The 21,603-nt window shown below is 40.1% G+C and overlaps 1 protein-coding gene across 4 annotated transcripts in view; it reads right to left on the bottom strand.

Moving 5' to 3' along the window:
- Nucleotides 1-17,788, bottom strand: part of garre1 (granule associated Rac and RHOG effector 1) — a 41,967-nt gene extending 24,179 nt beyond the window's left edge. The window contains exons 1-2 of one of the 4 annotated variants that reach the window (XM_066714009.1): nt 16,931-17,318; nt 7,826-7,909 (exon numbers count right to left, since the gene is read on the bottom strand). The gene's annotated coding sequence lies outside the window, so the exon portion shown is untranslated. Of the gene's footprint in view, nt 1-7,825; nt 7,910-16,930; nt 17,319-17,624 lie in introns of those variants that run through there. The other 3 variants (XM_066714007.1, XM_066714006.1, XM_066714008.1) reach the window with 3 other exon arrangements.
- Nucleotides 17,789-21,603: the final 3,815 nt, after the last annotated feature.

The following is a 21,603-nucleotide window of genomic DNA, read 5'->3' as shown; positions in this document are numbered from 1 at the left end:
CCCCTGGAGCACTGCCAAACATTAAATGGGACCATTTATAATAAGAGCAGACTGGGAGGTTTAAGAAGCAGAGGTGAGATCAGTAGCCCCTTAAAATAATGGAAATGCAAGGTCTAGTCTCACCCCTGGGTTCTATGCTGTCGTCTCGTCACCACACTATCTCGGAAGTCCATAAACAAAAAAATAGTGGATTACCCTATAATTGTAATAGCCTCTATCAAACCTACTTCACAAATTACTACAACCACCACCGTCTATACTACGATCACTACTAATATGGTGACTATAGGCTTTGGAGGTTGTCATTTGGGTTGGCTGCTTTGACGAAAGGATATAAGAACATTAAAAGTTTGCAAACAAGAGGAGGCCATTCGACCCGTTGTGCTCGTTTGCTGTCGATTAATAACTGAGTGATCCAAGGATACTTTCCAGTCTTTTTATAAATGTTCCCAAATTGTCAGCTTCAACCACATCACTGGGGAGTTTGTTCCAGATTGTGATGATTCTGTGTGAAGAAGTGTCTCCTGTTTTCTGTCTTGAATGCCTTGAAGCCCAATTTCCATTTGTGTCCCTGGGTTCATGTGTCCCTGCTGATCGGAAAAGCTCCTCTGGTTTGATGTGGACAATGCCCTTCATGATTTTGAAGACTGGAATCAAGTCCCCACGTAGTCTCCTCTGTTCCAGGGTGAATAGGTTCAGTTCCCTCAGTAGGACATTCCCTTCAGTCCTGGAATAAGTCTGGTTGCTCCTCTGAACTGCCTCTAGAGCAGTGATATCTTTCTTGAAGTGTGGAGCCCAGAACTGTCCACAGTATCCAGATGAGCTCTAACTAGTGCATTGTACAGTCTGAACATCACTGCCCTTGTTCTCAATTCTACACTTCTGACAATATACCCTAACATCCTGTTTGCCTTTTTTATTACTTCCCCACATTGTTTGGATGGAGAAAGTGAGGAGTCCACATAGACTCCTAGGTCTTTCTCATGCGTTACTTCATCTAGTTCTATTCCTCCCATAGTGTAATTATAGTGGACATTTCTGTTACCTGCACGTAATACCTTGTACTTGTCCACATTGAATTTAATCTGCCAGGTGTCGGCCCATAACTGAATATCATATCTTCTCCTTATGCTTTATTAGACTACAGCAATCCCTTCGATCAAGGAGATTGTAACTGCACTGGATGCAATTATGTTGTACAGAGATTTCCTTTTCTTGTTTTGCGAAATAAAGAGATGTGGAAAGTCATTTTTTGATATGGGCTTGCCGTTTCCGGGCAGGGCCATTTGCTGAATGTCAAAAGTGCTGAGCTAACTTCCCCTATTCTGCAGGGTTCCTCCCGGAGGTTCGGCCTTGGCTTCAGCACACCACCCCATAGGGGACAACCAGCTGTGGAAAGTGTGCGGCTCCATCGAACAACACTCAAAGGAGGGGAAACTTGTGGACAATAGAATCTAGTTTCCTTGGTTTTGGTTAAATATCAGATTGCTCTCCACAAGGGCTTACAAGTCCACACATTTTACACGTCTGGAATAAGCTGCCCAGCCATGTTGGTGAAGCTGGCTGGACAGGACTCTTTGATCATTAAGATACTTCATATGCAAACAAGCACGATAGCTTGGACAACCTCCTGTGGTCCTGGAAGCTGTGCAATGTTTGTATGACGCAGATGTTTGATTTGATTGTGGCAAATTTCAATCGATTCCCTCCCTCCCTAAACAGGCTCTGCTTCCAGATCCCTAGAAAAACACATTTATTTTTTAATGCAGATTATACTTAGCAATTTAACAATCATTCACACACTAACACACTTCATAAAAGGGAATGCTTTATAATTGTGACTTTATAAATTATTACTATTTTGTTCAGCAGATGCTTTTATCCAAGGCAATACATATGGTTATTCAAACACTAATATTCAATGTACCACTTTAACTATACATACGTTTACAATAACTAGTCTATACTACTACAAAAACAATCTCTAGAAATCAACACAAGCAATGTTACTTTCATTGTATTCATGATTATTTTTACAGATGATATTATTTACTAATCATTGCAAATTATTTTTATAGTGACCTTGTTACCCTGCCAACATTGTGTATGTGTAGAATCTGTTTGAGACATTGCTAGATAACGACATCAACTAAGTATCTTATATTATCAATAGCCTAGTAATAATAAAAATAATAATAAATGACATTTAGCATACTCCTGTACAATATCAGACTTCTCCAGCCAGTGTAAAAATCTATTTAAGATAAGAATTATGCTGTTTTTATCTCTATTTGTGCAGGATAGAGATAGTGTGCTATCTGTATTTCTTTCACATTCAGCATTTGTGCTTCCAGATTATAAAAAGAACTAGACTACTTTGTGGCTTTAATTACCAATGTTCTGCCACCGATCAAGGAGTAATAAAGCAAGACAAATGAGGGACAAAGACCACAGTATACATGAATAATTTGGCTACACCAAAAGATATGCTATTTCTAACACATCCAAAATGAGTAAGGTTCATTTTAACTTTTCTTGTAACCTGCTTGATGTTCCTGTCAGGTCTAATTAGGAAAGCACAAAACATCCTACGTTTTTGACATGAGAATCCTCCTCAATCATAGGTTTCAAAATCTGTGTTGAAGTTAGACTTCCTAATTGAAAAAAAAAGAAAAAAAAGAGTTTTACTTTTAATATCAAACAAGGATAAATAAGATAGTAACTTTTCCACAGTACTAGAAATCCACAGGAAAACTGCATATACACTCATAACTGCATTATCTTCCCAGCAATTTCATTTGAACATATTTTGAGTTAAGACCCTTTGGTTTAAGACTACTTTAACTTATAAAAACTATTTAATGACCTCATGCACGTCAAAAAAAGAAAACAAGAACAGAAACAACCATCTCTAGAGACTGATTCAGTGTTGGATTACAGTACTGTTCTGTCAGAAAGTAGAAGTCACAGCAACCACAATATGACCATTCAATACTGGCCACTGAGGCCTAGAAAAACTGCTGTGCTTCCACCTTCTGCGATGTGACGTCATTATGTAAATTCACACCACATCTGCATGGTCTCAAAGTTAGAAGCTGAAGTAATTGACAGACATTTGTATTAATATGTCCAAGCATGTATATGTATGAATGTACATATGCATAATATATATACATGTACATTGATGTGCATACTTGTAAGATTTAAACAAATCCTTCTACCTTCAACAATGAAAGATTCTACATTTATAAAACATCCCAAAAGTGAGCTCTACATTTCTGGAGGTGTGAAGTGTCAGGCATAAATACAGAGAATTTGACTTGTGTGCGCATGTGTGGTTGGGGGGGGGGGTCATGTCCTTTATTGACAATTAAGACATTCCAGAGCGCAACTTGGTGTTTACATATGTATTCCACTGACCTCAACATCCAATTTCCCTTTTGCCTCAGCAGAACAAGGAGAGACAGAGAGAGAGAGAGAGGAAGGGTACTAATCACTAGACAGATATCTCCCCCAACGTTGGGTTTTATTAGAAAGGGGGTAAAATCTAAACAATGAAAAAGAAATGAAAATAGTGCACTGTAATTGGATAATGAAATACTATATTCCCATACTGTCTCACAAACAACAACGCATTGGTTCACAAATCTCTAACACAATGAATCATTTAATGAGAGGCATAATAAAAGGGACTTAGTGGGTTGGAGTTCCTTATGCAGTGTGTGTAAAGAGCGTGTTTGCTTTTATTTTTTTGCCTAAGGCTGGCCTTCTACAGCAGAGATCTGTTTTGCATATTGACGGGGAATAGCCCAGCTTTCGTATATTTAGAGAGAGGAGACTGGAGAACAGCGGACTGCTTTCTAAATCATATGGATTAAAAGCGGCTGTAGCGGACTCACAAACCAGCTGTCCCTCCAGTGTCTGTAACTTTGGGAATAAAGTGTAAACAGGAAACCCAAAGCCTATGACTGTCTTTTATCCTACAAATTCAGCACAACTGATCTGCTTTTTGACAGGCCCCTATGCTGTTGGAGACCAGAGAAAATGATATCTATATATAGGCACATATCCGACTTTGTTTTGGTGGCGTTCTTCAACTTGTGTTTGAATATTCCTCATGCGCACAAACAAACAAAAAATATCTTTCGGCTTCAACATCTGAAACCCTTGTCTAAGGAGAAAGGTGCAAAGCGTTGTCTTATGCTCACAGAAGCCACTCTCTCCCAGGAGTCAGAAAACGTTTAATGTTTTAAAGCACTAAAACGAATTCAAAATATGTACAATTATGTAGCTAACTGCACAAATCACAAAGCTTGAACACAGGGCCTGGAGTGTAAGCCTCTGTTGTTGCTCCATATAAAAAGATGGTTACGTAATCTTTCAGGCAGTTAAGGAGGTTAAGATTTTCTGGGAGGCTGGGCCAAACTGTTGGGTGGCCGGTACGTTCCTGTGTGCGATAATCTAATTAAAGGCCCACAGAAACAGGAGATACAGGGGCTTACATACACACAATACCAGCTACGCTAATCAGTTCTGACTCCATTCCCTTCGTGTAACCAGATGCACATCCACCAAACTTCAAGGAGGTTTTTTAATATTAAGATACAAGGCCTTGGGAATATTCACAAGCTGTTTATATTGGTCCCAGCAAAGTGCTGAGAGGGGAAGGGTTATATTTAAGTTAGTGGGTCAAATAAGTCAGGCGGGGCTCTCCTTCAGCTCATGTTGTGTATTATACAAAGAGCAGATAGGGGCGGGGGGTTGTCCAACAACAGCTTCCCTGTGAAAGCACACCCAGTTTAGTCCTGCTGCGCAAAATGACATAGCAGGCTTTTTCTCCAAGCTGTTGCAGACAAATGTCCTTTTCACAAAACCCCATCTCCGAGGCACACAATCCATTCATGACGGAAGCTGGCTTCTCCTTAAGAGCCTGTGGCGAAACTTAGTCACAAACACTGTAGTGTGACTCCTTTTGAGAAGAAGAAAAGGGGGGACAATGGAGAAGGCCTTATTCTTCCAGTCATCCGGAGAAAAGTCTTTAGTGTACCACCTCTAAGTGTTAGACTCTATCAAGGCCGACAAACTTGACGTGAGTGAAAACACGGAGGAACCCAACTGGCTCATCTCCAAGGTCTTGCTACCCGAAGCAGGCAAATCTCCCATGACCTGTTTAGGCTCCCACCCCCACCCGCTTACAGTAATACATCTAATTTCAGACGATATCATTCACCCATCTCTGTACGGTTTAGAGTGAAGCGAGTGGAGTAACCTTGTATTGTTGCTTAAGTTCATTCTAAGCCACTTATATTTTGTACTTATATATAGCCCTAGAAAGTGTCTGTAATCTATTAATTTCTGTTGGTTGCTATGGCTTTGGAGCAAAGAGGAGGAACAAGCTTGGGCTGATGGGTGTGGATCGAGGCCTTTGAAGAAATGTTACCCTTACCAACCCAGCCCCTCAGTTCTTAGCCCCTCAGCTAAATGTAACTGTTCTTTCCATCCAATCAAACACACGGAGAAGCCAGCTTCACCGTCTGCCCTGGCCTCCTGCCAGTGAGGTTTAATGTCATTCTTCTTGAAGAATGCACTGGGATCTAATGTTAGCACAGAGCTCCTGAGCACGGCTCCCAGTAGCTTGTCTGGGGCAGGGAAGATTTCAGATTATTTGGCTCCAGTATGGATTTCACATGGTAGCATTGGCCTACAATGACAACCTCCCCTGCAAAAACAACTCAAAAAGACTGACACCTCCAATAATCAGAAGAGACTGAAGTTTAGAGCTAGATTAATACCCTCCCTCGCCGATACTAACATTAAAGCGAGCCGTATTCCAGGTTTAAGGCACTTTCCAGAAGTCACATTTGAAGTTGCTTTATACTGTAGTTCCCTCCAGTGACAGCTGCTTATCTGACTGTCACCTTGTGGAACAGGTCCTCACATCCACACAAGAGAGGCTGCCAATATTGCACAGCAGGGATCACACCACAGTGCTATTTGAGCTTCTATAAGCAAACAGCTGATCTGCACTCGTTTTTCTAACTTCGGTTTAATTGTTCCTTTTTGCTAGAAATTGAGCAAAACCAAAAAACAAAGCCAAAATAAGAAATGTCTGCAAATTATTTCCGATTGGAGAGACTTTTTTGTGATTTCTGCTGAATATCTATTTCTCTAAAGCTGTGAAAAGAAATGTGAAGTGATACAAAACAAAACTAAACATATGCACTTTAGAATATCACCACGTTTATAGTGGGGGAAAAAAAGTGTTTATGTTTATTTAGTTTATTAAAATAACGCAAGGGAGGGGGGGTTCATCGGAAAACAGGACACACATACAGGAAAATGGAAAGCCATTTCAAAACAAAAACAAAAACACACAATTTATAGCTGGAGTACAGCAAGGATGCTGAAATGTTAACCGCAAGGCTTAATTATGTTTTCTTACAAAGTCCATGTGTGGGTTAAGCAGTATTTAAAGTACTAATTTGCAAAAGGAAAAAGTTTTCAGAAAGTGCCAAGGAATGATATGATGGACTAATTCTAGAGGCAAGTGTTGCTGCTCATAACTCAAAGGCGGACACGTCGCCTACAGTATATACCTAAGTTTTCAGGATTGCTTTCATGAGTTCAGCACAGTAGTCACCGTGCAGACTGTAGCTGGGAGCCCAGTCTGTTGAAATTAGTAAAAGGTCAAAAGGCCTGGCCAGGTGACAACACAAGTGCTTTGAGCAACTGTGTCAGTGGAACAGTCCACAGGGCTGTTGCCATCCAGCTCAGCACACAGGAGGAGATCCAACATTGAACAGGGATGTGTCTATCCGTGCCACTCTTTATCTGCTAACAATCTGCTCTTTTACGTCTGACAGTCTCGAAGACTAATATAAGTGGCAACATACACAGTCACCGAACAGTGCCTTTCTTTACAGGGAATACATGTAGGCCTAAAGCATTTAAACTGGATTATCTTTTGTGGGAAAAGGGAGTTACTTTAATTAAATAATGTTTTTAAATCCACCCCCACCGGTGAAGAGATCATCGCCAGTTCATGGGAAGTGCTTTCTAGGATTTATCCAGAGGTAAACAGCTGTTTTATAGTCTCCTCCACTGCTGGTATTTCGTATTACATAATAATGATGGTTAAGGACATTTTCTTTCCATGCTAAATACTAATTCAATTGAAAGAAAGCTAAAAGAAAAAAGGTTTATGAGCAAATGTTACTGGTAGAAAACTGAAGGTAAACGCATTGTTATAGACCAATTTCTGAATGCACTGTGCAAAGTTGCTTTTAAAGTCTCCTATTCAGCTGGTACAGAGAAGGGGTTTTAAATAGTATCTATGGAGTCTCCACAGAAGAAAACTGGTTCTGTTTAATCACTTGTTCCTTCCTCATCCCAACAGAAAATCTGGTAAATTTAGCTCAGGCTGTGCCTGCTATTCTCCTGCTTCCAGCAAATGACTTGCAGTCGAGGGCTCAGATTTGTAAACTATTTTGGTCAGAGTAAAGTGGCAACGCGAATATATTTCACAAGGTGGAACGATTCTTAACGTCTGCCTTATTTTATTCAAACTAACATTAGGCCAATTAGTCATTGACACTTAGACAATCCAATTCAAATGCCACTGGGGATTTGTATTCTGGTGTAGAGATATTCTAAGGTAACCTCTTCTGCCTCAGAATGCTCCACACTATGTAGGCCTAATTACCCCTACGCGTTAGGTTGAGATGAACAGATACAAGTTTAAAAAGCAAATCAGATGAAACGAGACTCTACAACAACTAAAGACAACTGTCCCACACAAAGCCAAAGCTAAGAAAAGGAGACCAACCTTGTCAGTCACTGCCAAGCCATAATCCTTGAATCCAAAAGATGTTCATTTAGCAAGAACTGCAGGCCTGGAAGCAGCTGAAAACTGACAGAAAATGAACACTGTAGTGGGACAACCTTCATCCACCCCGCTTTCCCCACTAGTCCGTTTACAGAGCAACAAGAGATGCGCCCCCAAGTCTACAGGCCCAAAGGAAGCACAGCTCACGTTACATGACTCCCATGTGCTGTATTGTAAGAGTTATGTGCTGAGGTCACACTTTTCCTGTCTTGATGGCTTCTGCTTTATTTTTAGCATTGTCAAACTGAAGAAAATGCACATTTTGTTGCTGTTGTTGTTGTAACACTGGGGAAAAGACCTGACGTTGCCATGGAAGCAGAACCTTCTGGCCAAAATGCAACGCAATCGTCTCACCATTACCACCTCAGACACATAGCTGCATTTTCAAAGGAAAAATGCATGAAAAAATATATGTATAAGCCTACATGTAAAACACCAATGTAATTTGATAATATAAGAACCTTATCGGGCAACCATGTTAAAACTTGACAACACAAATCACTAGCTCTAATAAAGTGCTTATGCATTAGCCATCCAAATGGGACGCAAAGTGCTGCATTACTAATAGGCCTACTACAGCAGGTAAGAAACAATAATGGTTAATTCAAATAATTAAACTGAAAATGTAACTTAAATTTAATCAATTTACATAACTTCATTTTAAAATTAAATAGAAGTAAAATACTAATTCATGTCCAAAACACAAGGTATAAAAAATGTCATTATTTTACGGATCAACCTGCATTTGCATCAACCACCTACAGGTCCACTGGGGGCCACACTTTAAGAGCGTTGGTGTATAACGCTGGTGTCTGAAGTTTATCCTCCACTTCCCTCAGAGGACAGCTCATGAGAAACTGCATCTTACATAAACTGACTAAGTCATTACTCCATTCGGTTACACTAAACCTACTTTAAATAAGAAAAACCCAGTAAAAATATCAGATTAGAAGTAAGTAATAAATAGACACTGATTACAAGCTGCAACACTTCCATTTTAAGACTTGGAACTAGCAGTAAGAGGCAAAAATGAGGCATCCAGATTCAATGGGCAGAAGGACAAAGGATAATAGTTCTATGGTTTCAACATGTTTGAAGTGTTATATAAAAGAGAGCGGTAAAAAGAAAGAAAAGAAACCATTTGCTTATCAGCTCACTTTTACAAGAGCCATGTACAATTTGATTAGTCCTGCACTAGAAATGTCTGGTATTGCTTAACTCATCTCCAGTCACCTTCCTTTGATAATCCCAAGAAAATCAGATTAGAGTTACATAAAACATGCATATACAGTCCGTAAGCAACATACTGACTCTAGAACAAAACGTCTACAACTACAGATAGAGTTTTGAATTGATTGCCAAAAGCTTTCTGTAGTTTATTTACCAAGTTTAAGCCCACTATATTGGATTTCCCTTGTAACAACTCCAGGAGGTGCCTACACCATTGTCTTAGAAGCAAGCTGTTTTTTTTCCCCCTTTGGCTACATTTTTTCATCCATAGCTTTACAATACTCCGTACCGAAATATTAAAAGAAAATTAATCTGGCAGCATATGAGTCGAAGCAAAGTGTGCTGGTTTTAGTAAAAATAATAATAATAAAAAAAAGAAGAAGTGAGCTACACAGACTATTTTGGTACAACAATACAATCTTTTTTTAATTGGCTTAAATACTTCTGGGCTGAAATGTTTTGTTTAACAATAAAAAGTTATTAGTATTTATATGATGTCCTTCTCTGAATACAAAGCATACAGTGTACACTTCATGTTTCTTTCATAATTAATACCAATAAAGTTTTAACATCTCTATTTGTTTGTTTTGTATCCATCTACTTAAGCATTTTGTTTTATATAAACAACTTAAAAAAAAAAAAAAAAATCAAGGGAAGGCAGTCAATGACTATTGAATGGTTCCTCTCACCTGTTGCCTAGGTGGGTGATGTACTTTGGTAACCTTTCTTTGTCCCCAACTCTCTGAGTTTGTGGTCTACTTGCATAGTACTGTAAATACCAAAGTGTTCTCATATTCTTCAGTATTGTATTTTTTCTTCTAAGCACACTTCTTGATGCATTCCCCAAAGCTGAAGTCACTCAGTTGAAAGAATGAAAGAAAAAAGAAAATAAGGCGACTTTTTAAAGAGAGACAGACACAAAAAAAGTAGGTCAACGCCTTCACCTATCCTGTCAAACATAAACAACCTACTGGAAGGAAGCTTGGTTCCTCAGAGATAAGCCTGAGTAAAGAGTGTGCATTGTCAATGTAATGTAGGGCCTACCTGTGCAAATACAAAAGTCAAACAGAGGAAGGTCTGAGTTGGACTCATCTGGGTGACTGCACATATGATCATCAGTCATTTATTTCGATTTATCTTTGCCGTTTCGAGCAAGCCGACTATTTCAGACGCCAGCAGCAGGCAAATGACAACCGCCAGCTGGAATACTGCATTCCCGCACAGCGGCTGCAATGCTGAAAAATAACTTTTGTATTGAGCACGGCCAGTGAACTGGTTACCCAGGAAACCTGCGAGCTGCACAACTGCATTCCCCCCCACATCGTCTCCGTCAAAAACTGATCTGCGCTCCTGTTCTGTCAGATCCATGACTGCAGGACACCACACCTTAATCCTGGCAGAGGCGCACATTCTTCAAAAGGCTCTTGTTGTTCCATTTTACAAACTACAGGAAACGAAGCGAAGCTACGAGCACCTATTAATAAACTTGACTTGCTTACCTACAAACAGCCTGGAGTGTCGCCAGGCGGGGGCCAATACAAAAGTCTATTTTAAGTAACTGCCATACCTTTGGAGCGTGAAAACTACAAGTCTGATTCATTATAATTATTATTATGACATCCTCAACCATATGTGATACATCATACCTGCCTTATTTAGCCAATTATTTCAGGTTAATACTATATTTGGGTGCATTATTGTTATGATACATAATAATAATAATATATTATAGGGTTTGTATTGTTATTGTTTAGCAGCCAAATATGCGCAGGACTTTTTATTTGGAAGATAAACAGAGCCTGAACAGAACTGAGAGAACAAACAGTTCCCAATTTTAAAAATGGCTATGCTTTCGAGAGATCTTTTTTTTTTTTTTAAGGAGGGGATAGCCCAGGCATATGCCACACACTGTTTTATCATAATGCGTTTTCTTCTTCCTTAAATGATTTGCTGCATCTCCTGTTGTGTGGCTGCGCAACGATTCTCCAGTGATGCTTCAGCTCTGATTCTACTCCCAAACTAATTAACGTTTCCCACAACATCAGCTATTGGAGAAACAAAAAAAATGTATCTGAGCCTTGTCAAAGGAAAAGCTACTGGGAAGTATACAAGTGTTACACACAGTTAAGTTTATTATGCTTTGCTAAACCTTCCCCCTGGACAATGCCACACTGATTGCAATTACCCTGTATGCTTAATTCCCAGGTCGTTTCAGAATTTCTCCTGGCCTGAGCAGTTAGTAGAGTAAATCTAAGCCGAAGAAGAAATAAAAACATGTAAAATTGGACATGCAACCAGTAGAATCAATGGAAAACAAAATGATGCAGAATAATGTACTGTTTTTAATTAGCTTGCCAACAAACCCACCATTTTCCACAAGCCCATTATTCTGTAAGACTTGCTGTTGATTTTGATGTACACAGAATTGAATGTGTACAGTGAAGTAACTCCCCTACAATGTAAGGTGGAAACTGTCTGCAGTGATTCATGTCCAATACACTATACAGCAAAATGGAAGCAGACAATCTGTCAATACTGCGACATTATAGACTTGTTTACTATTGTTACTGTGGTTTATTCCTTAATGGATTAAATGTGACACAATATTCCTAGAAATACAGCTAAACATTTGCACAGTACCTTCAAAAATGTCTTACTGTATTTTAATCTGTTTTTCGCCAAAGAACGACAATTACACATCAGAATGGTATGATTTTTGATACAAAAACTAATATACAAAAAAGATTATGTATATGTATTTTTTAAATGAAGGCAATAAAACCATTTGTAATTTTTAATAGAATACATTACAAAATGATCAGCTCACATGAATATTTAAAGAATATTGAAATACTGCTGCAACAATAAGCATCATTCTAGAGAGCTAGGCAAACTGCACAAAAAGATAAAAACATTTTCCTGAAACTGAACAGCCTACCTACAGCAATTAAAATGTCATACCCACTTGCAATTAAAACTATTTAAGAACAAAATGTAAATTCTGCTTCTCACCTGCTATCTTACAAGTTCAGTTAAGTTCAGTCTCATAAACATAGGTAACACATAAAGAGCACAAAGAGCACCATTTATATCCTTCTTTCATGGCTTGAGCTCATAAAAATAATACTGTGGCTAGAACCCAATATTACTTTTGCAGACCCAGCCATAACCACAACTTGAGGTCCAGGGTCAGACAGTGGGCCACAAGAATGTCTGGTCATCTTTTAAATCAAAGTCAGGAATGTATTAAGAAATCTAATATTTTCTGCTTCATATTTGACCCATTCCAGACACCTAGGACTGCAGGAAATGTGCCGTAATAAGCCAGTGTTTACTGTTCAGTGGTATGTTTTCTTTTTTCTTCTTCCTGTCCTGAGATGACGCTTGGAGGTACTTAAGTAAGTATAAAAGGATGACGAACTCCCAGTAGCGACTAGCCTTTGTAAAACTGTGTACATTGACATAGTCAGGGGGCAGAGTGGTTTTAATCCCTAGATGCACTGCTCTGACACATCGGTTGTGGCAGCTTGCCTAAGGGAAGTACTTCAGGTTCAAGACAGGCATGGGGGACATTTACCTTTCAATGTCAAACTGTCCTACAACATACAAGCAAGGTTATGACAAAGTTGTACAATACCCTAGGCATCCTGAAAAACTGTACTCACATCATTTACTGGACATACAGGAGGTCTCAGATAGAAAGGAAGAAAATGGGGCAATTACAATTATCCCAGGGTAGAACAGTGATTCATTTCAGAATAAATATAGCTTAAGATGTAGGCCTGAGACACAGCCACTTTCTTTGCTTTTCATATACAGAGCTGTTCACGTTGGGAACATTTGCCAAGTGAGAATATTTACTCTAAGAGACTATAATGTTTCAAGATCAAGTTAGATGATTAGTTAGGATCACTTTAAGATGCAAGTGAAATCTCATAGTCTGATTAGCTTTGTTTTTCTTCTGGGGCATTCTTGGGTTCACATGAAGGAAGCAACCATACTTGGGCCGATCCCCCCAGCTCAAGCATAACTGGTTGGCAAACAGAATGGGTAAAACTAGGCCATCACAGGGAAGGTTGGGTAGAAGTAACTCCATAAAAAAAGTGAAATGTATTAGGTATTGTTCTGTGTTATTTCCTGATGGTTTGAGGAAATCCAACAGAATTTAACTGGTATGAAGGGGATCCTCTAAAATGAATTCCAATGTATCCTCGGGTAATAGGAAATGAGGAGAGCATAGCCAAAAGAATCAGGGTGTGCTGAGGTTCTGACACACTGTGCTATTTTAACAATACACCATTCTGAGAATGAAAACAAGGTGCTTTATGGCCAATAAATAAAAAGATAGTAGAGTGTGTCAATTTAGACATTTTCTGTTCCTATTGCTGTACCTGAGTATCAGAGATTTCATGACAGTGGGGGGACTTTTTAAACACTTCAATATGACAACCCGAGCAGCTGTTTTCTTCTATGACATCTTATGACAACTTGAGACTAAGTTATATGCTCCTTGGACTGAAATACCTTTCAAAGACAGCCAACAGCTGGATAAGCACCACAAATACACGGAGCAAAGCAAAACTCAACAAGCTAAAACACTTCGGAAACTATTGTAAAGGCCTGAAACACCATAGCCTGCACTCAGTAGACCAAGATTTGGGTTTTGGAGCTCACTGGGCAGAGCACTCAAAGGCTCTGCAATGTATGCCATTGTGCGAGTTCAGGACACAATTATACTCACTCTCATTGTCTAGTGCCACACGACAACAGTGCTCTACACACTCTTCTGAAGATGACTTTTGCAGCCTGGCAGAAAACCCAAAGACAGATTACTAAAACAACTGCTCGGACAGTTTGGTTGGGATATAAAAAAAAAATGTCAGCAATGCTGGTTTTAATGACCAAATGCCGCCAATTGGCAAGAGGCTGCACGGCCCACCTGTTCCAGAACAAAGACAGATTGCAAGTACTGCATTCAAGTACTCCCTCTGTTAGAGTCAGGAACAATATGAATGAACAGTGGCTTGTTTTATTGTGCGTGTAGTTTATTTAGGTATCACTGATGTAAGAAAACAAGAACAAAATGAAAGCGAAAACATCTAAGGGCTCGGACTACGTAAAGCCCACCTGTATATCGGTCCGAATTGAAGGTTGGGGTTAATTTTAAATCCTATCTAAATGAAGTGTAAGTTCAATGCCCCTTAAAGCTACAAGCTGAAGAAGGTACGTTCTGTTACAAGTAGCGGTGCAGCCGAATCCAAAAAGATTACAGCACTCAGCCCTCGGCCCTCACAATATTGCAGCGGAATGCATTTATTTCCATAGCAACAGGAGCGCTACGGATAAATCAACAGGCGCCGCCGAAAGACAACAATACCATCGAGAAGAGTGCATGCAAACAATGCACAGAAACAGAGTCGGCACCAGTCATTTACTGTAATTAGGTGTACTTTGCAGCACTCGTTCATTTTGTTCATTTTTTTTCTCCAAATAATAGCCATTATCTATATTTCTTCCATCTGCTAAACAGCCAAATAATTAGTTCAATGGGTTAGAAGACAGGAGTTTTCAACTAATTTGGCTACACTCTGTGATCCTGCACATTTATCTGTTAGTGATACAAGCTACTGCTCATGAATGCTCATTAATTAAACCTCTACAGGATAAGGGCTTGATCTGTCAAGAGGAAACACTGTACAAAAACTGAGATACCTCCAAATCTTTGTTGTTATTTATTTATTTTTATTTTTTTACATTTTCCCTTACATCGCCAGCTGCTTCACAGGCTGCGCCACACACAGACCCACTACAGCTGTTATGGACAGATTCTGCCATTCCTATAATGCTATACAGTGGGAGCTACATTCCACGTCTACACACATCTTCTGTCTCTCTGCCTTACACAAAACTGATAAAGGGGGAGAAATTAAGCAGCATTAATACTGGACAAGGAAAAAAAAAAAAAAAAAAGCCAAAAAGACATACCACAAAAAGCATTCGGAAATCAGCTCTGCCAGAAGGTGGAAAAGCATAATTGAGGGCACAGCAAACCACAAGCCTACGATGCAGCTGAAATCCTGGGAGTAGAGAATCCACAGAAAGCTATTACTTTGCTCTTTTTCAGTTGTGTGAATTGTTGCATACAAACCTTTGATTATCTTTGTAGCAATAACAGGGAACCTTCCTCACAAACTCCCTGCTACAGTTCACATCTCTGCTCAGAAAACTGGAGCAGCAGCAAGCTGTCATTAGTGGCCAGCGAGATATTTCCTACATTTCCTCGCTTCGGCGACCCAAACAGGAAACACATTCCACATGATCTCTGTGCCACAGGCCCAGCTGCAGCCCCACAGCACAACAACACACACCTCCCCATTAAAACACCAATTCTGCACAGACCAATAAAGTGCCCGTTTGGCTGTGCTTTAAATACTCATGCTTCTGCCTATTTTTAATGTGCAGATATATATTTAAAGGTTTTTCTTTCGTTTTGTTTTGGAATTTGATATTACCTTTTAAGGCAATGGAAAAAGGGCTGACTTATGAAACCAGGAATGTCTACTCCATCGGCCCTTTTTTAAGCATGCAGTCTTTTAGTTTTGATCACTATTCGTTGGCAGGTAAAGCTGGCACAAACTTCATTTACAACTCACTACCAGAGGCCTTTTACCTTTGTGATCTGCCACTGTTTGCTCTTGATAGCAGCAATCAGGCTGGACGCAGGATCGCTGTGTTTACACTTCTTATGGGCGAGGCAGCAATGTGATCAGTGATCCTGCCCGGTTTCCCAATCGTCCCATTCATAAAATAGTTCAGCACACCTCCTGTTATGACAACGCCTGGGTGCTATATGGACAACATGCATTGCTCATTTCAACGCAAATGCATGTTTAGAGAAAAGTATGCCACATGTAATATAAGCCAAGATCATATTGAAGACGTCATAAACAAGTCAAAACGAACTCAAGAAAAGTTACAAATCCCCAACTTTGTTTTATAAACAAGCACACATCAAAGGTTTGCCATATTTACATGTTTATATAGGCTATAGAGAGGGAGATCTACAGTAAACATGCATATTATCATTGGAGTTAAAGCTAAGCTGAAATATGACCGACCTCAGCCAACATACAAAATATAGTGCGTGTACATACATATATATGCAAATAATAAATCAATCCATAAAAACACATACATTCCACACAAGACTGATAATGACTTAAAACAGGTCTAAGTTTTTAAATACTGCAATGTGGGGAGGTGTATTAGTGTATGGTGTCAGCTTTTCTATAGTGTATGGTGTCTGAAATTAAGCAAAACCTGAAAACAACGGCCATCAAGACTCGCAGATCATTGCCAAGCACGACCAAACATGGGTCCATCCCGGGAAAATGTCTTTCGGGTGAATCTTGGGTCCTTTTCATTCAGATAGATGTCCTACCAGGTCATAGCGCTTAATACGATTAATAATAATACACCGAGATTCATCCCAGCCGCAGTAGCCGAAAAGGCTCCGGAGCCGATGCTGTATCCAGCCCCAGCATTAGAGAACAGAAATAAATGCACGGTTAAAACCCGGCCATGCAGATTATATACTTCTGTTTAGTCGACTTGATTTACAGTCGCTATACGTTTACGGGCAGCTTGATCCCCTTCTACACGACGTTGCAGGATTGATGCAACAAGAATAACTTTGTGGGGGGCAAAAGCATATATACAACTATCATTAATACTAATACTACTGCTAATAATAATAATAATAATAATAATAATAATAATAATAATAATAATAATAATAATAGATTGCATGTTTACCTGTCGCTTCGCAAAACACTCCTGCACCCGGCTGGCTCAGCACAGCTAGAATAGGAAAACCACAGGAGGACTATTTCTGAAGCCGATCACTATTTAGCAGGAAGGTGCATTGGAATCCCCGCAAGCGCAGTGTGCCAGTTTCGCCGAAACTCGCGTAGAAAGCACGGGCGGACACTTTGTGGCAAGCTATTAATATGGCCTTTTAACGCCCTAAAAAAAAAAAAAAAATCACCGAGGGGTTTGCAAGCTTCTCCTGAACTCGAGCGACGCAACAGTTCGGCATCGTTATGTGCAGCTCGCAGGGCACACTTTAACAAATGCCGATTTCATTGTTTTAAAAAAAAGATAAGAAAAACTACCCACTACATTGCATAATTAATTCAAATGAGAAAAAAAAAAAAAAAAAAAGGAATAGTTTTGTTAATCTGGTCAGTAATGCCACATGAACGGTCCGTGCATTGCAGTAGGATTAAAGCAACATTTGGACAGATATGCAGTCTCCTTCATTTGCGTGGCTGTGCAAATCTGCGGGAAAAGCCTTCTCTCCGGATCCAGACAGTGCAGTGAAGTGCGGGCTGCTCGCTGCATACGGAATGCGCTGCACCACTAAAGCAGCGAGCCGCACAACAGTGATCCCCTGGCAATCTGCGACACAGCCCCCCGAAACTGTCCCCGTCGTACAGGGCGTCCCTACCGTGTACTTGTATTCGTGGCCGAGGAGCTGCGTTTTATCCCTTCACCGATGCTTTTAAAAATAGACATAGAAACATTTCTTACCAGCTACGTCTCCCACCCTCCTGACAGCAAATCCCTGTCTGTGTACAGCGGAAGTGACGTTTCCCGAGCTCAAGCAGGTCAAGTGAAGTGGCCTGAAAGGGAGTTTCCCTGCGCCTATGGGTGGCACTGCTGCTGCTGCTGCTGCTGAACTTCATGCGTTTTTCACTAGATCTCCACTATGTAAATCATGTAAGGCACTGACTCTGCCCCCTTTGTTATTATTGTTACTGTGGGTTTGGCATTCAATTTGTCATCATATTTTAGTTCAATCCAAGGAAACTAATTATTGCCAATGTACAATATATCAAAGCAAGAACATATCCTAACTTCTTGTGAGAATTGTTCATTCCTTTACTGTGCTTTCTATTTAAAATGTTTGTTTTGTTTTGTATATTGATAATAATAGGTATTTTCTTTTTGCTCAACGTTTAACACAATTCAACTTCCCTTCATGAATTTGTCACCTCCAGTTCTGTGGTATCTCTTCAGAAGGATTTTGTGCATTTGCTTTCTTGTTTACTCAGATAGACAAACAATATAAATGGTTTCAGTATATGAAAATAGCCTCTTTACTCACCAAAATGAAACATTTTATTTTTGTGTATGTGGTGCTGAAATAAAATATTTTAAACAATAATAAACATCTGTCTAAATGTATCATTCACATTCACAGTAACAGTTATTTGAACACTATGACTATATGCGGCTATTGGCAAGCAGACCATTATTTATTAAAGGAGTGAGCCTCATAATTAGTAATAATTTGCCTTAAAGAGTCATTTATACTGGTTGGACTGGCTAGTGCATTATGCCCTATGTACAATAGTGATTCAAGGGCGCTGCTAATAATAAATAGCTGATTACAACTGATGACAAATAAATAAATCAGTAAAACAAAAACAAAATATCTTGCAGATATTTAGCAGTTGTAATGTTTTATTTGAGCAAGTATTAAATCCCATTTGAACCTGTTGAATGCTAGAAAATGAATCCATGCATTTATATGTATGTGTAGATGTGTGATATAAAATTAAATATTATTGCTATACCCACGTTACAACTATGTTATAACCATTTTACAAAATGTATTGAGCAGGCCTTCATCCAGCAGGGGATCGATATACACAGTACTGTGCAAAAGTTTTACGCAGGTGTAAAATGCTGTAAAGTAAGAATGCTTTCAAAAATAGACGTTAATAGATTATATTTATCAATTAACTAAATGCAAAGTGAGTGAACAGAAGAAAAATCTACATCAAATCAATATTTGGTGTGACCACCCATTGCCTTCAAAACAGCATCAATTCTTCTAGGTACACTTGCACAAAGTCAGGGATTTTGTAGGCATATAGTCAGGTGTATAATTAAACAATTATACCAGACAGGTGCTAATGATCATCAATTCAATATGTAGGTTGAAACACAATCATTAACTGAAACAGAAACAACTGTGTAGGAGGAATAAAACTGGGTGAGGAACAGCCAGACTCAGCTAACAAGGTGAGGTTGCTAAAGACAGTTTACTGTCGAAAGTCATACACCATGGCAAGACTGAGCACAGCAACAAGACACAAGGTAGTTATACTGCATCAGCTAGGTCTCTCCCAGGCAGACATTTCAAGGCAGACAGTGGTTTCCAGATGTGCTGTCCAAGCTCTTTTGAGGAAGCACAAAGAAACGGGCAACGTTGAGGACCGTAGATGCAGTGGTCGGCCAAGGAAACTTACTGTAGCAGATGAAAGACACACCATGCTTACTTCCCTTCGCAATCAGAAGATGTCCAGCAGTGCCATCAGCTCAGAATTGGCAGAAAACAGTGGGGCCCTGGTACACCCATCTACTGTCCAGAGAAGTGTGGTCAGAAGTGGCCTTCATGGAAGACTTGTGGCCAAAAAGCCATACCTCCGACGAGGCAACAAGGCCAAGCGACTCAACAATGCACGAAAACACAGGAACTGGGGTGCAGAAAAATGGCAGCAGGTGCTCTGGACTGATGAGTCTAAATTTGGCTGTAGCAGAAGGCAGTTTGTTGGCCGAAGGGCTGGAGAGCGATACACGAATGAGTGTCTGCAGGCAACAGTGAAGCATGGTGGAGGTTCCTTGCAAGTTTGGGGCTGCATTTCTGCAAATGGAGTTGGGCATTTGGTCAGAGTTAATGGTCTCCTCAATGCTGAGAAGTACAGGCAGATACTTATCCATCATGCAGTACCATCAGGGAGGCATCTGATTGGCCCCAAATATATTCTGCAGCATGACAACGACCCCAAACATACAGTGACACTCATTAAGAACTATCTTCAGCGTAAAGAAGAACAAGGAGTCCTGGAAGTGATGGTTTGGCCCCCACAGAGCCCTGATCTCAACATCATCGAGTCTGTCTGGTATTACATGAAGAGAGAGAAGCAACTGAGGCTGCCCAAATCCACAGAAGAACTGTGGTTAGTTCTCCAAGATGTTCGGGCCAACCTATCTGCCGAGTTCCTTCACAAACTGTGTGCAAGTGTACCTAGAAGAACTGATGCTGTTTTGAAGGCAAAGGATGGTCACACCAAATATGGATTTGATGTAGATTTTTCTTCTGTTCACTCACTTTGCATTTAGTTCATTGATAAATATAATCTATTAACATGTCTATTCTTGAAAGCATTTCTACTTTAAACCATTTTTTCACAACTGCATAAAACTTTTGCACAGTACTGTATATATACACTCACCTAAAGGATTATTAGGAACACCTGTTCAATTTCTCATTAATGCAATTATCTAACCAACCAATCACATGGCAGTTGCTTCAATGCATTTAGGGGTGTGGTCCTGGTCAAGACAATCTCCTGAACTCCAAACTGAATGTCTGAATGGGAAAGAAAGGTGATTTAAGCAATTTTGAGCGTGGCATGGTTGTTGGTGCCAGACGGGCCGGTCTGAGTATTTCACAATCTGCTCAGTTACTGGGATTTTCACGCACAACCATTTCTAGGGTTTACAAAGAATGGTGTGAAAAGGGAAAAACATCCAGTATGCGGCAGTCCTGTGGGCGAAAATGCCTTGTTGATGCTAGAGGTCAGAGGAGAATGGGCCGACTGATTCAAGCTGATAGAAGAGCAACTTTGACTGAAATAAGCACTCGTTACAACCGAGGTATGCAGCAAAGCATTTGTGAAGCCACAACACGTACAACCTTGAGGCGGATGGGCTACAACAGCACAAGACCCCACCGGGTACCACTCATCTCCACTACAAATAGGAAAAAGAGGCTACAATTTGCACAAGCTCACCAAAATTGGACAGTTGAAGACTGGAAAAATGTTGCCTGGTCTGATGAGTCTCGATTTCTGTTGAGACATTCAGATGGTAGAGTCAGAATTTGGCGTAAACAGAATGAGAACATGGATCCATCATGCCTTGTTACCACTGTGCAGGCTGGTGGTGGTGGTGTAATGGTGTGGGGGATGTTTTCTTGGCAAACTTTAGGCCCCTTAGTGCCAACTGGGCATCGTTTAAATGCCACGGCCTACCTGAGCATTGTTTCTGACCATGTCCATCCCTTTATGACCACCATGTACCCATCCTCTGATGGCTACTTCCAGCAGGATAATGCACCATGTCACAAAGGTCGAATCATTTCAAATTGGTTTCTTGAACATGACAATGAGTTCACTGTACTAAACTGGCCCCCACAGTCACCAGATCTCAACCCAATAGAGCATCTTTGGGATGTGGTGGAACGGGAGCTTCGTGCCCTGGATGTGCATCCCACAAATCTCCATCAACTGCAAGATGCTATCCTATCAATATGGGCCAACATTTCCAAAGAATGCTTTCAGCACCTTGTTGAATCAATGCCACGTAGAATTAAGGCAGTTCTGAAGGCGAAAGGGGGTCAAACACAGTATTAG

The sequence above is a fragment of the Amia ocellicauda genome, chromosome 9 (genome assembly GCF_036373705.1).
Source record: "Amia ocellicauda isolate fAmiCal2 chromosome 9, fAmiCal2.hap1, whole genome shotgun sequence".
Taxonomy (NCBI): Eukaryota; Metazoa; Chordata; class Actinopteri; order Amiiformes; family Amiidae; genus Amia; species Amia ocellicauda.
This window is presented reverse-complemented; position numbering and strand designations above follow the sequence as displayed.